Below are 15,021 nucleotides of genomic sequence, written 5' to 3' on the forward strand. Positions count from 1 at the left end.
GTGTTGCCTTTTAGACGTACCTACCGCTCTTCACACCAAACCCAATAGATGCGTTAAAAATATATGACATGCCTGAGACTTTTTTGGATCACTCAAACCTTACCCTTAAATAACAAAGATTTCCGGATATTATATATGGAGCTTCGATTCAACCACGATTATAGCTATAATGTATTGATTGTGAGAACAATCTTTCTTACAACGGGAAGTCTCTTTTTGTACATCTTATAAACTCTAACTCTTCGAAACCCATAAAATCTTGCACAGGAATTCCATGCAGGAAGATTTAACGCGTATAGTTAGATGCACGCATTTGAGTGCTGCTGTTGTATCCGAAAGCAAATATAGTTGATGATTATGATGGTGTAATTAATTATGACCATAACTGTACATGCAATCAATACATTATAATACATCTGAAGACACGTCTAAAACAACACATGTAGAATTGGCCCTTTCGGAATTCATCTTCCTTTGTTATGTTAGCTGCTGTAGATACCAAAGGAAGTTTGCTAACATAACATGATACGATTCGATCCATATTGGCTCCATGCGGGACATTGAGTTCATGAAAATGAATCTATTTATCTAGTTGAGTTAGTAGAATCAATAAAATCTATTTTTTTGCCAGTGTGTGTTTGAAATGCCTGCATTACTTTCGCATCGACAGAGAACGGAATTGGCACGTTCGAACGCAATCGAGCGCGTTCGAACGCACCGCGGCGAAAGTATGGGTTAAGTTAAGGATGTTAGAGTTGTTTGGTATGTTTTTGTGTTACTTATGGAATCCTTTGGATGAGCCTCTATATATATGTGGAGGAAATTCTAATTAAAATATTATCTAGATTGGAATTGGCTTTAGCCTCATCTTCTTCTCTCTTGACTCTAGCCATTGGCGCTCTCTCCCACTTTCCTTCTTCCACCATCCAAGTCTTTGGTCGGCTTCTTCCAACCTCTATCCTCCCTCTTCCACAACAACTTCTCCCCCTTCACACCAAGAACTAACCATAGCATCCATTTAGCCATTGAAGGGCTATCAAGCTAGGATCTAAGTTTCGGAACCGCTGTGGATCGAATAAGGCCGATTCGTAACAACTGGTATCAAAGCCAACTTTCCTCGAACCATTATGGCTACCACAAGATCTAAGGTGGCTAAGCAAGTAAGTGATCAAGGCGTGGAGATGGACCGCGTGGCTATATCAAGATCTTCATCCCCTCAGAGTTCTCGAGGATGAATAGAAAGCCCGCCTAATCTCGCGCAAACCCTAGTGCTTATGGCATAAACTTTGTTGGAGATCAAAGCCACCCTTGTAGATAGGAATGTATACCCTCCAAGGCGTACACCTGAACAATATCGAAGACATGAAGAACCCCCCTTACCTAGAGAGGGAAATCGACGATGACCAATCCTGGAGGCACTTTGGAGACAGCACGATGAGCCGCATGGGCGCCGCGCCGACTTACCTCCCCTTCACCCAGGGGAACCTATAGCCCCACAACCAGAGGAGGAGCCTTGGGATGAGTGGGAGGAACTTCCTCATCACTCAAGGGCCCAACATCAAGGGCCGCTTCGTCGAGGACATGAGAATGGGCACGACCAAATGCTACAACTCCACACTATTCAAATTGATTTTCCTAAGTTCAGTGGTGGGGACCTATTGGATTGGATTTATAGAGTGGAACAGTTCTTCACATATCAAGGGACATCTAATCATCAAAAGGTGTTATTGGCCACATTCCACCTTGAAGATATAGCGGTAAGGTGGTATCAAGCAACACATCGAGCTCATCCCTTCGCCACTTGGGAGGAGTTTGTCGATGTGTTTTTTGTGCGTTTCAGATCATCAGACTATGAATACTTCCAAGCCACCTTAACAAAGCTAACCCAAAAAACTTCAGTAAGAGCCTATCAAGAAGAGTTCGAAAGGATAAGCAATAGAGTCCATGGGTGGTCGGACTCGGCCCTTAAAAGTACTTTCATCCCTAGGCTTTGCCGTGATATCCAAGCGGAAGTTAAGGCTACTCGTCCTACATCCTTACTAGAGGCATTCTTAGCGGCTCAAATGATGGAAGAAAAGATAAGGGAATTGAAGGCTACTCATCGCCCCAATTGGAGCGTTGCGGACCCGCGTATTAACACCAGACCGTCGGTTTCAGTAGTGGCACATTCGGGGTGGGCTCGGCCAAACCTTAGTCGGCAAAACCCTCCATGTACAAATCCAGACTCTCGGGGACAGCCAAGGGTGACAGGGCGACGCCTCACACTAGTAGAGGTCGAAGATCGGCGTTCTAAGGGCTTATGCTTCTATTGCAACGAGTGCTTCATACCAGGCCACAAATGTGCCAAACAACCTGCAGCCATCATGCTCATGGAAGAGATGATTGAGGAAGATCCTATTGTAGATCTTGAAGGGCAGTAAGTGGATGAAATGAATCACATCGAGGAAGACAACTCGCTAGAAGTTCAAGCCGAACTCTCCCTCCATTCGCTTGCCGACGAGTCGACTCCGAAAACCCTTCGAGTCGAAGGTATGATTAAGAAAAAAAGACACTAATTCTTATTAATTCAGAAAGCACCCACAACTTTGTGGATCTACAGATGATTAGGCGATTGGGTTTAGAATCGGAGCCTTTTAATGGCTTTGATGTGATCATCGGGGACGGCACCGTGTTGAGGATTAAGGGAATATGCCGCAAGGTACAGCTGCAAATTCAAGGCCACACCTTCTGAATTAACTTCTACCCGTTGGCTCTTCGAGGGGCCGACATGATGCTTGGGATGCAATGGCTACGGAATCTTGGACCGATCACCTTTAATTTCACCACCATGGAAATAGAGTTCAACCCGATCCAATTAACGACCGCATCAAATAAGGAACCTTTTGAAGTCCTACAATCCCTAGAAGGGTTGCCAAAACCCGAGTGCCGCGGGTTCCTCATGCAACTCATCGAGGGGACCCAGGATATGAAGGACTCAACCCCCATGGATTGTCACCACCTAGAGCGCAAGACCATTGCATCGAGATCTTGCCAAGGGCGGGCCTAGCCAATGTGAGGCCATATCGATACACATTCATCTAAAAGGAGGATATATCAAAGATGGTCTAGGAGATGTTATCCAGCAGGGTGATAAGGTCAAGTAGGAGCTCTTATTCTTTACTCGTCTTACTTATGCGGAAGAAGGACGGGTCATGGAGGTTCTGTGTAGACTATCGAGCTCTCAATTCCATCACCGTTAAGGATCGGTACTCTATTCTAATGATTGAAGAGTTGTTGGATGAACTAGCTGGTGCATGTTATTTTTCGAAGTTGAATTTGAGGGCTAGATACCATCAAATCAAAGTCGAACCATCTGACGTGCACAAGACGACATTTAGAACGAATGATGGACACTATGAGTTCTTGGTCATGCCTTTTAGTCTTACCAACGCCCTAGCCACTTTCCAGAGCTTGATGAATGATATATTTAGGCCTTACCTAAGGCAATATGTGTTGATATTCTTAGATGATATATTAGTATACAACCACACATGGGAGAAACATTTGGGACATTTTAGGACGGTTCTTGGACTACTTCAGCAGCACGAGCTAAAAGCAAAGGACTCCAAGTGTTCATGGGAGCAACAAAAGGTCGACTACCTGGGTCACATCATATTAAAAGATGGAGTGGAAACAGACCTTAAGAAGATTCAAAGCATGGTAGATTAGCCATTGCCAAAGACTACCAAGGAACTATGCGGTTTCCTTGGTTTAACCGGCTACTATCGCTGGTTGTAGCGAATTACGGCAAGGTGGCAGCTCCCCTCACGGCCTTGCTACGAAAAAGGGCATTCTCATGGACGGACAAAGCCAGGGAAGCATTTGAAGCTTTGAAGAAGGCAATGGTTTCAGCCCTGGTCCTTGCCATAGCAGATTTTACCAAACTATTCACCATTGAGTGCGATGCATCCAGAGTCGGTATAGGGGCAGTTTTAATGCAAGAAGGAAGGCCTATAGCCTACATGAGCAAGGCTTTTCCGAGCGTTCACAGCTGCTATCAACCTATGAAAGAGAGATGCTTGCCATCATCCATGCTATCACTAAATGGAGGCCTTATCTCATCGGGCGGCGCTTCACAATTCGCACGGATTAAAGGAGTTTACCATATTTTTTTGCGCAGCGCATTCACACACTAGCCTAACTAAGGTGGGTGTTTAAGCTACTCGGATATGACTACGAGATCGTATACAAAAGGGGGACTGAAAATAGCGCCGCCGACGCCTTATCTAATTGCCCAAACCCAGCCGAGTTAGCAGCCATTTCAGCACCGATTTTTCCCTTTTTCCAGCAGTTGTAAAAGGCCTACAAGAATGATCCAGAAGCCAAGAAGATGATGGATGACCTTGCTGCAGATCCTGATTGTAAACAAGGGGTGTTATTGAGGGATGGACTCTTGATAGACAAGGGGAAGATCATTATTCCAGATGACCGTCAATTGCGCTTGGAGTTGATATGCCACTTCCATGACTCTCCTATGGCTAGACATGAAGGGGTGTTACGCACCTATAAAAGGTTGAGTCAGGGTTGCATATGGGTTGGGATGAAGAAGGATGTGCAGGCCTATGTCAAGGCTTGTAAAGTGTGCCAAAGGATAAAAACGGAGTCAGCCAAACCTGCTGGATTGCTTCAACCGCTTCCCATTCCGACCAAGGTTTGGGAGGATGTCGCCATGGATTTCATTAATGGCCTACTCAAGGCCAAGGGACATTCTATTATATTGGTGGTGGTTAATCGTTTCAGCAAGTATGCGCATTTTTCAGCCTTAGCGCATCCTTACATGGCAAAAAGGGTGGCTGAGGTCTATATGCGCGACGTGGCCAAAATGCATGGTATGCCAAAATCAATTGTTTCAGATCGTGATCCTATATTTGTGAGTCAATTTTGGCAGGAATTCTTTACACTCCAAGGGACAACTTTTCAAATGAGTTCAGCCTATCATCCTCAAACGGACGGGCAATCTAAAGTGCTGAACCGTTGCTTAGAGTAGTATTTGAGGTGTTTTGTGGGCGAGCGACCACGACGGTGGATATCTTATTTTCCATGGGCGGAATGGTCGTATAATACAGCTTTTTATTCGGCTATTGGCATGACTCCGTTTGAGGCCGTTTATGGACGATCCCCTCGTACTTTGCAGACATACTTGCCATCAGTCTGAATGGAGCAAACCGAGGTAGATGCCGTTCTGAGAGACCGTGATGAGGTGATGAGGAGACTCAAAATATATTTAGCGGCTGCCCAAAATAGGATGAAGCAAGTTTATGACCAGAGGCACCAAGAAAGGTCCTTCTCGATTAGGGATTGGGTCTACATCAAGCTCCAACTATGTCGGCAAAGCTCGGTTAGACCAATTCCCAATCAGAAGTTAGCTCCAAAATTTTATGGACCATATCAGGTGATCGAGAGGATTGGACCAGTAGCCTATCGCCTTGACTTACCTAAGGAGGCACAGATACACCCAGTATTTCATGTTTCGAATCTCAAAGCTCGAGTTCCCCCTACCGAGCCCATCGGAGGTGTTCCACCCGAACCAATGACGACGGAGGTCGAAGAGTGAATCCGAACCAAGCACCCCTACTCCAATTTGGATCCTAGCACGCCAACGTACTCGAGTTCAAGATGAGTGGATGATTGAGATTTTGGTGGAGTGACAAGGACGCCTAGTGGAGGAGGCGACATGGGTGACTGAAGCTGACTTCATGGACCGTTTCCCGAAGCTGACACCTTGAGGTCAAGGTGCGCGGAAGCGTGGTGGAGTGATACGATTCGATCCATATTGGCTCCACGCAGAACATTGGGTTCATGGGAGTGAACCTATTTATCTAGTTGAGTTAGTAGAATCAATAAAATCTATTTTTTGCCAAGGTGCGTTTGAACGCAAAGATCGCGTTCGAATGCCTGCATCATGTTCGCATCGACAGAGAATGGAATTGTCACGTTCGAACGAAAACGGGCGCGTTCGAACGCCTACATCACGTTCGCATCGATAGAGAATGGAATTGGCGCGTTTGAACGGAAATGGGCGCGTTTGAACGCGGCACGGCGAAAGTATGGGTTAAGTTAGGAATGTTAGGGTTGTTTGGGGTGTTTTTATGTTACTTTTGGAGTCTTTTGGGTGAGCCTCTATATATATGTGGAGGAAATCTTAATTGAAAGATTATTATCTAGATTGGAATTGGTTTTAGCCTCATCTTCTTCTCTCTTGACTCTAGCCATTGGCACCCTCTCCCACCTCCCTTCTTCCACCGCCCAAATATTTGGTCGACTTTTTCCAACCTTTATCCTCCCTCTTCCACAACAACTTCTCCCCCTTCACACCAAGAACTAACTCTAGCATCCATCTAGCTATTGAAGGGCTATCAAGCTAGGATCTAAGTTTTGGAACCGTCGTGGATCGGATTAGGCCGGTTCATAACATAACATTGTGTCGCACATATGGAACAAACATAAGGTGGAGTAATTATTTTGATATGGGTTGCAAATGGAGTATGCTAAAAAACATCAAATTCTCATGTTTTTGTTGATTACTAAATAAAAAGTCATCACTACTGCTTAGTGGGTTAAGCACTTTGGATTCTCCTCCTCTCTCCATGAGAGTTTTCCCCATCTCTTCTCAGAGATAGATCTCCATTGTACTCAGCTGCCCACCTTCTCCAATTTCCTCTCTCTCACTTGGCCCTGCTCCCCCTTCTCTCCTCTTTCTATACGCCCACCATTGCCCTTACCTCTCTACTCCTTCTCTTATCTACTCTCTGTTGCTATACTTGTCAACCTTCGAAGCTGTTCTCCTGCCGTAGGCTCAGTATCCCCCACCTTAGTTCATCCGTCACTCTCACTCAGCTTCATAGCTTAAAGTTGCAGCTCATTGCGCTACCAGTTATAGCCAACATTGAGGACAAACTCCTTAAAAGATCCTCCAATCTTCTCATAGGAGATACTATAGAGGATGCCATTACCCTGGTAGGATAATGTAATATAATCAAGAAAGCCCAATCTTTGCCTTATGGGGAAACTCATCAACAACAAACCCCACAATCCAGCTAGTCTAAAGGATGCGTTCATGTGAGCTTGGGTTCCTGAAAGAAAACTTGAGTTTTATCAAGGGGGGTAAGAATGTTTATTTAATGGCTTTTGAACTCCAGATCGATAGATGGAAGGCCTGGTATGATTCGCCATGGTTTTTAATCGAAATCTTTTTGCTCTCGCCTACTTTCAACCTAATAGATCAGTGCACTCATAGCCCTTCACCTATGCTGAGTTTTGGGTCCAATTTCATGCCATTCCCCTAGAGTACCTCTCCACTAACATAGCTCACGCTCTACCCAAAAGGGTTGGCTATTTCTTCCTTCATATTCCCTTGATGAAGCGAAGTGGTCAAAATTTATCCGAACCTGTATCAGAGTTGACATTTCCAAGCCTCTCACTTTATCTCTTATTGTCACCTTGCTCAATGGAACTATCCAGGAAATTGAGGTAAAAAATGAGCACTTCCCGTGATATTACACATTTTGTGCTTGGCTCGGCCACAAGCAGTCAGAGTGCTCTCAACGGGGCAAGCTCGAGATGAAAATTACTGGTGATTTCCCTCCGCATATCCATCAGAAACACTTTGAGATGCTGAAGCCGAAATTCCTCCACCTAAGTGGAGCGCAAACCTTGCATGAGCCATGATATCTAAAATGGGAAGGCAAGTATCTTTTGTCGACCGAAAAGGATAAGGCCCATGCAAGAGATCGTCACCCCTAGCATCGGCTTCGCCAGAAAGGAATAATGGCTCTAGTGAGGGTTTGGACATTGCATACCTCTCTTCGACAGACGATGTTGTTGTCAACACCAAAGAGACTTCTTACTTTAGTGTATGATGTGACGTCTCTAGCTTTCCCCTTCGTTCACGTCCAATTGCCACCATTAGGACATCCCCTATCTGTGGCCAACCAATTACCCAATGCTCCAGACTATCAATTCTACCGCCAAATCACAACTCCATGCTGACACATCGACCCCTCTTCACCATACTCCAATCAGTTCCATTATCAATCATTACAACCTTACTCGAATTAGCTATAACCATTTTTCTTTTAACCCAATTTATTATGGTCCAAACGTTTCTCTCTCTTATTACTAACATTCATAATTATTAGAATGTTTTCTCGTTGATTAGATAAATGTTTTCTCATTGATTGAGATAGAAGTTTTCTTATTGATTAAAATAAAAGTTTTCTCATGAGATAAGCGTTTCTTTTCAATATGGTAACTCATAGCCATAAAGCTTGATGGGAGCTAAGCTATATATAGTGGATTTGGTTCCTAAGCTTATTCACTCAATTCAGAAAAGTCACACCATCAAATTAGAGTTTTGAGAGCTTAGAAGATCCAAAGCTAACGTAAGAAAAATCATAAGTTTTGAAGTATGAATTTGAACACCAATAGCCGAAGATACAATGATCTTTTAGGAGTTTAGTTTTCGATCCTTTATAGAATTTAATTCCGTATTTTGGATTGTATTCTTTTCTTCTAACATTTGGTATCAGAGCACTTTTTAATCTTTGCCTTGGTATTTATGAATAATATCTATATTCTTCTCTATTTGCGGCCAAGATTTTTGTTATAAATTAAAGTTTCCTTTTGAGTTGTTTTTGATGCAAAAAATAAAGTTAGAAATCCTTAAGATATTGATTTTCTAAATATTCTATGTTTAATAAAAAAAAAAAAGGAAGAAGTTTTTTTGCATCAAAACATTGATTATGCCAAGCTGGGTCTAAACTAGGTTTGTGTGACCTGGATGAAGATTGAATATGAATTTGCAAAAATGATATTTCCCATCATTTTGCGATAATACCATTTTTTTGGCTTAGGAAAATAATAGTTTTGAGATTTACATAGTTATAAAATTTAATTCTTCAGCATTATTTTATATTGCTCGCATATGTTATTTATTTATGCTTAGAATAATATATGTAATTTTAAGTTGAATTAAATTGTGCAAATTGATTGATTATGCTCATTATGTATTGCATGGATTAATATCTATGTTCTAAATTAATGCATGCAATTTTGGGATGAATTTTGAAATTATCATAACATGCATAATATATGCAATAAAGAATATTATGGTAAAACTTTGAATTATAAAAAAAAAATGTCTAATAAGTGATTTATATGATTTTATTTAATTAAACGATAGCCACAGCGTCTTTAATTAAATGAAATTATATTTTATAGTTTGAAAGATCACATAAAATAATTTTAGATATTAATTGTAATTAATTATTTAAATATAATAAATTTTATCCCACAAGAAATTTTATTATAATGAAATAATTAATTAGGACAGATATCGAATTATTCATAACTTACCCATAGGAATTATGAATTAAGTGATTATTTGATAGTTTTATCATAAAGTTTAAGAGATTAAACTATACTCATAATATACCCATAGAATTATGAATTAAGATAGTTTGAGAAACTCTATCATAAAGAATAATGAATTTTATTGAAATAAAATTTAGCCCATAGACAAATTTTATGTCATTTGATTTATTTTTTCCAACTATGATTTACATTGGTAAAACATAATTTCATTTATGCCTCAATTTAACATAAGCATGTAATATTAAATGCAGCTTCATGACCTGAGAATTTATCTGATATCCATTGTGATATTCTCGAATTGAAAGGGGTTAACTATAAAGTATGGAAGGAGAGAATTCTCCTTCATCTCGGGTGGATGGACATTGATTATGCAATAAGAAAGGATGAACCACCTACAATCACTACAACTAGCTCTTTAATAGACATTGCGCTTTATGAATGATGGGAGCAATCTAATCGTTTAAGTGTGGTATTCATTAAGACTAATATATCTGCTAGTATTCGTGGTTTAGTAGATCAATATGAAAATGTTCAAGCCTTGCTTAAGGCCATTGATGACCAGTTCATCACTTCAGAAAAGCCTTTAGCAAGTACTCTAATTATGAAGTTCTCTTCTCTAAGGCTCACTAATGTCAAATATGTGCTTGAGCAAATCATGCAGATGAGGGACATTGTGGCTCAACTTAAGAAACTAGAGGTTGAGATGTCTGAAACCTTCCTAGTGCACTATATTCTAAGCACTCTTCCACAACAGTACGGACCTTTTAAGATCTCGTATAACACATAAAGAAAAATGGTCAATCAATGAGTTAATAACTATGTGTGTTTAAGAAGAAAGGAGAGAAAAACTCAAGCTAATCAGAAGGGGAAGGGTAAAATACCACCCTAAGCTAATATCAAAAAAGAGGCCAAGTGTTTCTTCTGTAAAAAAGAAAGGATACATGAAAAAGGAATGTGCCAAATTTCAGAAATGGCTTGAGGATAAAAGTAATCCAATCTCATTTGTTTGTTATGAATATAATATGGTTAATGTTAATATTAACACTTGGTGGATTGACTCTGGATCTACAATTCATATTGCAAACTCCTTGCAGGGTATGCAAAACCTAAGAAAGCCAGTGGGAAGTGAGCAAAATATTTTATCTGAAAACAAGATGAGCTCACATATGAAGGCTATAGGAACATGTTTATTAACTTTAAGCAGTAGCTTTATTTTGCAATTAAATATAACTTTTTATGTTCCAAGTTTTTCACGAAACTTGATTTTAATTTCCAAACTTGTACCATTGGGATATTCCTTTAAATTTTCAAACACATCATTCAGTTTATTTTACAATTCTGGTCGTGTTGGGAATGGTATTTTGTCTAATGGTCTTTATAGTAGTAATTTATAAAATAATGTCACTTATAATTCAATACATGTTCACACTGGCACTAAATGGTGTAATATTAATGATGACTCCTCTATGTTATGGCACCGGAGATTAGGACACATCTCCCTAGAAAGAATTAAGAGATTAGTGAATGGTGGAGTACTTAGTACTTTAGATTTCACTGATTTTGAGACACGTGTTGGCTGCATTAAGAAAAAGTAGACCAATAAGTTCAAAAGGGATGCCAATACGAGTTCGGGCTTATTAGAAATCATACACACTAATATATGTAGTTCAAATGTGAGCTCATATAGTAAAAGATACTTCATCACTTTTATTGATGATTACTAGCGATATATGCATCTCTACTTGCTTCATAATAAGAGTGAAGCATTAAATGTCTTCAAGATATTTAAGGTTGAAGTAGAGAAACAATGTGGAAAATAAATTAAAATTGTGAAATTAGATAGAGGTGGAGAGTACTACGGTAGATACACTGAAGATGGACAAGCACTTAGTCCATTCGCTAAGTTTCTTCAAGAGTATGAGATAGTTGCCCAATATAGGTGTGGCAGAAAAAAGAAATCGAACATTGTTAGACATGGTGCGAAGTATGCTTAGCAGCTCCAATCTTTCTAAATTCTTGTGGACTGAAGCACTAAAGACGACAGTGTATATATTAAACTAAGTTCCAACCAAGGCTGTCCCAAGGACACCATTTGAATTATTGAAAGGTTGGAAACTGAGTTTGTGACATATGCATGTTTGGGAATGTCCGTCTGAAGTTAGGATCTATAATCCACAAGAGAAAAAGCTTGACCCAAGGACCATTAGTGGGTATTTCGTTGCATATACCGAAAGGTCTAAAGGTTATAAATTTTATTGTCCATCTCATAGAACTAGGATTGTGGAATCAAGAAATGCAAAATTTCTTGAATATGGCTTGATGAGTGGGAGCGATCAAATCAAGAATATAGTTTCTGATACTAATCATTTAGAGTCTCAGTCTTCCACTTTAAGTGATAAATTATTAATTATTCACAGCACACCTCAAGTACAAACTGGTGTTGAACAACCAATTATCGAAAGTCTTTAAGTTATTGACAACAGTCCAGTAGATTAGGTTGTTCAAGAGATGCATGAAATTTCTGAACAACAAGTTGAACCTCTACTTCTCAAGAAGATGATAGTATGACATTAAGAAGATCTACTAAAATTAAGAGGTCAGCAATTCCTAGTGACTATTTAGTATATCTACAAGAATCTGACTATAATATTGGAGCCGAAAATGATCCTAAGTCTTTTTTACAAGCCATGAGTTGCAAAGAATTCGAATTATGGTACAATGCCATGAAAGATGAGATGAGTTCAATGAAGAGTAACAGAGTTTGAGATCTTGTTGAGTTGCCTGATGGTGCAAAAGCCATAAGTTGTAAATAAGTTTTTAAGACTAAAAAGGGCTTATTAGGCAACATTGAAAGATACAAGGCGAGACTTGTTGCTAAGGGATTCACTCAAAAAGAAGGAATTGATTACACAGACTTTTTCTCCTGTATCTAAGAAAGATTCCTTGAGAATTATATTGGCATTAGTCGCCTATTTTGATCTTGAGTTACAACAAATGGATGTAAAAACAATATTTCCTAATGGAGATTTAGAAGAGGAGGTTTATATGAAACAACTTGAAAAATTCCTCTCTAGTGAAGGTGAGCATTTGGTTTGTAAGCTTAAGAAATCCATATACAGTTTAAAACAAGCATCCCGTCATTGATATTTTAAATTTCATGGTATATTTCTTCATTTGGATTTGTTGAAAATCCCATAAATCAATGCATATACTAGAAGGTTAGTGGGAATAAGATATATTTTCTTGTTCTATATGTGGATGATATTTTACTTGCAACCAATGATAATGATTTGCTTCATGAAGTGAAACAATTTCTCTCTAAAAATTTTGATATGAAATATATGGGTGAGGCGTCTTATGTCAATGGTATTAAGATTCATAGAGACAGACTTCGAGGTATTTTCGGTCTGTCTTAGGAAACCTATATTAATAAGTTTTGGAGAGATTTTGGATGAAAGATTGTTCACCAAGTGTAGCTTCTATTATGAAGGGTGATAAGTTTAATTTAAACTAATGCCCGAAGAATGATCTTGAGAGAGAACAAATGAAGAACATTACATATGCTTTTGCTGTGGGAAGCCTGATATATGCTTAGGTCTATACAAGGCCTGACATTGCATTTGCTATAGGATTATTAGGATGATATCAGAGTAATCCAGGTATGGACCACTAGAGAGCAGCAAAGAAAGTAATGAGATATCTTCAAGGAACTAAAGATTACATGCTTATGTATAGATGGACAAATAATTTGGAAGTGATTGGATACTTAGATTCTAATTTTGCTGGTTGTGTTGATTCACGTAAATCTTCATCTGGATATATTTTCATGATAGCTGGTGGAGCTATATCATGGAGGAGTGTCAAGCAGACCTTGATTGCCACTTCTACTATGGAAGCAAAGTTCGTTTCTTATTTTGAGGCTACTTCACATGGTGTATAGCTTAAGAGTTTCATATCTGGGTTTAGAGTTATGGATTCTATTTCCAGGCCATTAAGAATTTTCTACGATAATTCAATTGTTGTTTTTATCGCTAAGAATAATAAAAGTGGAAGTCGAAGTAAACATATCGACATTAAGTATCTAGCCATAAGGGAATGTATTAATGAAAAGAAAGTGGTCATTGAGCACATAAGCACTGAATTAATAATCGTTGATTCTTTGACTAAGGGCATGCCACCAATGAAATTCAAGGATCATGTAGAGAAAATGGGACTTGGTTTCACTATGTAATTATATATACAATCTATGAATGAAACTCTTATTAATTATGATGTTTTCTCATATTAATGTGCATCATAAGTATTTTAGAAAATTCATAGGACTAAGAATAAACATAAGGTTTATTCATTTAGTGTTATCACATAAAGTATAATACTTAAGAATTAAACATATCGTAATACATGGAAGATAATACTTGTTATCAAAGGACTTATCGCCATGATTTGTATGTTTATTTCTTAAAAAAAAGATAATCAATGATATTAAGTTAAGGCATCAATCAGGTCAAACGTATAGACCAAGTAGGAGAATGTAACCATTTTTCATTTAACCCAATTTATTATGGTCCAAACGTTTCCTCTCTTATTTCTAGCATTCATAATGGTTAGAATATTTTCTCATTGATTAGATGAATATTTTCTTATTAATTGAGATGGAAGTTTTCTAATTGATTAAGATAAAAGTTTTTTTATGAGATGAACGTTTATTTTCAATATAGTAACTCATAGTCATAAAGCTTGATAGTAGCTAGGCTATATATAGTGGATTTGGTCCCTAAGCTTATTCACTTAATTCAAAAAAGTCACACCATCAAACTATAGTGTTTGAGAGATTGGAAAATCCAAAGCTAACGTGAGAAAAATCATTAGTTTTGAAGTGTGAATTTGAACACCAATGGCTAAAGGTATGATGATCTTTTGGGAGATTAGTTTTCGATCCTTTATAGAATTTAATTTCATATTTTGGATTGTATTCTTTTGTTCTAACAATAGCTACCCCCTCTCACCTGACAACCCATCCATCTCCAACTATCACAACTCAGAAGATCAACCTAATGTTGTGTAAGCAGAACAATCCCACTCAAAATCCAAAAGACCCTCGGACATGCAAAACCCCATTATTTATGTACCCATCCTTACTCGCTCTACTACCATCATATTAAAAAATGACCCCCACTATTCATGTTCCCATCCATACTCTACCCACCATCAGCTCTTCAAAAAGCGTTACTATCAAAACCCTAAAAGAGTTCATCAGCTCTCTCTCATTCTGTTGACTCCCCTCAATCAACTGGTGTTGGAGATGCTGGAGTTTTGCACAGAGAAGTGATGGAAGGAGATGGCTATTCTTATCTATGCCTTGGTTTCTCCATGTAGCAACGCCAAGCGAGCAGCGCTACTCCACTACTGGCAAATCAATAAAGATCACAGCCTAGAATTATCGATGCCAACAATTTGAAGCACAAAAAGCTTCCTCCATAGTATAGGTTCCTTGTTGGCCTTTTGTCTTAAACAAAGTGTAGCAGTGAAAAGTCCAACGTCATTATCTCTTCACTCCCTTTTTGCAATAGCTTTATTGTCGGCTCTTAGGGGCGTTTTGACAAACTTTGG

The sequence above is a fragment of the Typha angustifolia genome, chromosome 7 (genome assembly GCF_048772165.1).
Source record: "Typha angustifolia cultivar Huaian chromosome 7, ASM4877216v1, whole genome shotgun sequence".
Lineage (NCBI taxonomy): Eukaryota > Viridiplantae > Streptophyta > Magnoliopsida > Poales > Typhaceae > Typha > Typha angustifolia.